Source organism: Gavialis gangeticus, unplaced genomic scaffold (genome assembly GCF_001723915.1).
Source record: "Gavialis gangeticus isolate Ggan-Ray unplaced genomic scaffold, GavGan_comp1, whole genome shotgun sequence".
NCBI classification, from domain to species: domain Eukaryota; kingdom Metazoa; phylum Chordata; order Crocodylia; family Gavialidae; genus Gavialis; species Gavialis gangeticus.
In genome coordinates, this window is record NW_017729004.1 from 52,554,145 (window position 1) to 52,556,875 (window position 2,731).

The following is a 2,731-nucleotide window of genomic DNA, read 5'->3' on the forward strand; positions in this document are numbered from 1 at the left end:
TATATATATATATATAGGATTTCAGACGTTTAACTGCAGGTGACTTTAACCTAAAGCATCTAGTGAAAATTCAATACAATACTTAGAAAGTGTTGAGTTACCTGTATACATTTTTAGAGTTAGCTAATGGTCATTGAAAAAAAGGAATTTCAAATGCCAAAAATTATTTTAAAAATAGAGTTCTGAGAAATCTGCCACAACAAAAAAATTCCCAATCTCCTTGGTAACATTTTCAATATCTAACCGAGTATGGAACCAACATAACATTGCTGTGATTTCTATGTTTCTCTGCTGGAGTTTCACTTCACATGAATTTTCCTGACTACCTCTTATAACCTTAATATCTTTTTAAAAATTATTTTTGCAAAAATAATCTTCAGTTTCTATATAAAATTTTCATTTTTACAACCAGCATTTATGGAGCATGTGCTAATGTGACTTTTTAATCCTTGGAATTCTGGTTGTCCCGGGAATTCTGAGGAACATTTGGAATGATTTAACCATTGCTATCATATCATGTTTTATTCTTCTCTAAACAATTGTCCAATCTCTTCTTGCACTTCTGCTACTCGTACTGAAGTAAGTAGAAGTTCTTAATGCATTCAAGTCTATATTTGGTCCTGGTTTTATGTAAATTGTTCTTTTTTCTATGTTTTAGCCTTATCTAGCATTTTCTCTTTTAGCTGTACTATTTTCAATTGCTTGTCTTCATTTATACTGTCTGTTATATAACTATGACCTAGGACAGCATAGTATATATGTTTAACTTTCAAATGCAAGTAGTCTCACAGGTTTTATTTGTCTTTGTTTGCAGTGAAATCAGCAGCCCCACAAAATGTATGTATCTGGGGCCAGATTTTGCTCCCAGTTACATCAACGTAACTGTGAAATAACAATTAAATGTCAATTATGTTTAGAAAGAGAACCCAAAAACCAGATTTATCAATATTCTGTGTAATTTCTAAACTTGTCAAACAAATGAAGGTTAGAATCATAGAGTTTCTTTAGGATTTATCAGAATCCTGAAAAATCTATTTCAGTTGTGGACCACTTTCACGTTCTGTTTGGTCAAAACGCAAACTCAAACACAAAATGAAACTCAGGGTAGAGACATATGGATGCTGGGTAATCTGTTTGTATTACTCTACTCCAGGGGCTGGCAACCTTTATAAACTGTGGGCCAGAACAATTCAGGTCAGCACAGGCGGGCTGGCTTCAGTGGAGAGTATGTGTTGTGGGGGGCAGGATGCCTGTGCCTGTGCCAAGGCCAGGCAGCTGAGAGCTGCACCCATGCCATTGCCGCTTTTCCCTGCCCCCACTCCCTGGCTGCAGTGCAGGCATAGCATCCAGTTAACCGGGAACTGAGCTAGGACTGGGCAGCTATAAACTACATCCATGCTGCTGCCACTTCTTTCCTCTCTTCCCCTCCCTCCCTCATGCCCTCCTTGTGCTGCAGCTGGAAGCTGCGCAGCTCCAGCTCATTTCCTCTCTGCACTGCAGCCAAAGAGTCAGGGGCCAGAGACAAGTGGCAGTGTTGCAAGCACAGTTTCCAGATGCCCAGCCCTAGTGCAGCTCCTCACTGCTCAGCGCTAGCAAAGGCATAGGTGGAGGCAAAATCTTCCGGCTCCACAAGCCAGATGAAGCGGCTCCACAGGTGGTATAATGCCAACCCCTGCTCTACTCTGTTAAACTGGTTTTGAACATCTTTAGTCATCTTTCTTATCCAGTGACAGCCCAGTTAGAGTTTTTCACTGAAAAATATGGTTTTGTAATTTTTTTCCTGTTAATTTCTTTTCAACTTTTTTCAAAAAAAAGAAAACTGAAAGAAGGGGAGGAGGGAGGTAATTTTTTCCAAAATATTCAAGAACGTTAATTTTAGGAATTCCTGGTTTTTTTTCTGATTTTCATCATCATCCTTTTTCTTCACCAGAAAAAAAAAGAAAGAAATAGAAAAGTAAAAAAAATGGAGAAAACCCACTTTCTATCACTTTTTTACTTCCCTACCTTTCATGTCATGAAGCTGACTTTAAACTTCCACTGGAAAAATTCAAAAGGAGAGGAAGCAGTTTTTCTGATTTGCTGAAAAATTCCTCCTCATTTTCACTTAAGAAAAGGGAAGGAAGTAAAAAAAAAGTAAAAGACAAAAAGTTTAAAATAAATTCTCAATTGAATTTTTCATTTTTTTAATAAAAATTGAAATTAAAACTATTATATGACTTAAAAATCATTCATGCATTTTAATTTTTTTAACTGGATCATCTAATCCTTTATTCATGGGTAGTCGGGAAGTTCATGGTGGTGTTATTTCTAATATAGACAGAAATGAAGTTTCTAAATTGCATAAGTTTTGTTTAAAATGGCCTAGTTTTCCTTTATAGGCGATGAAATTTATTGCTGTGCAGAGGGCCAGCACAAGGCAGGTGAATTTAGGTTCCCATCTTAACTTTTGTATATATATGAAAATCTTTAGATATAAAAATGGTTCAACTGCTTAGAGCTATTCACTTGCTTAGATTTGCTCATGTACATTGGGGTTTGCAGTGGGTCCCATAAACCATTTTTTTCTGAACCTGTGTGATGCATAGGTCTTGTACTTTCTCCCTGCATGGTAGTGGGTTTCTTCCAGCGTGAAGATGGTGAGGAGCCATTCTGCTAAGCTGGGAAGAGGGCTGTGCTTATTTGCCTGTAAGATGGTGAAGAAAGATTTCATCACCATTATTCCATTGAATTC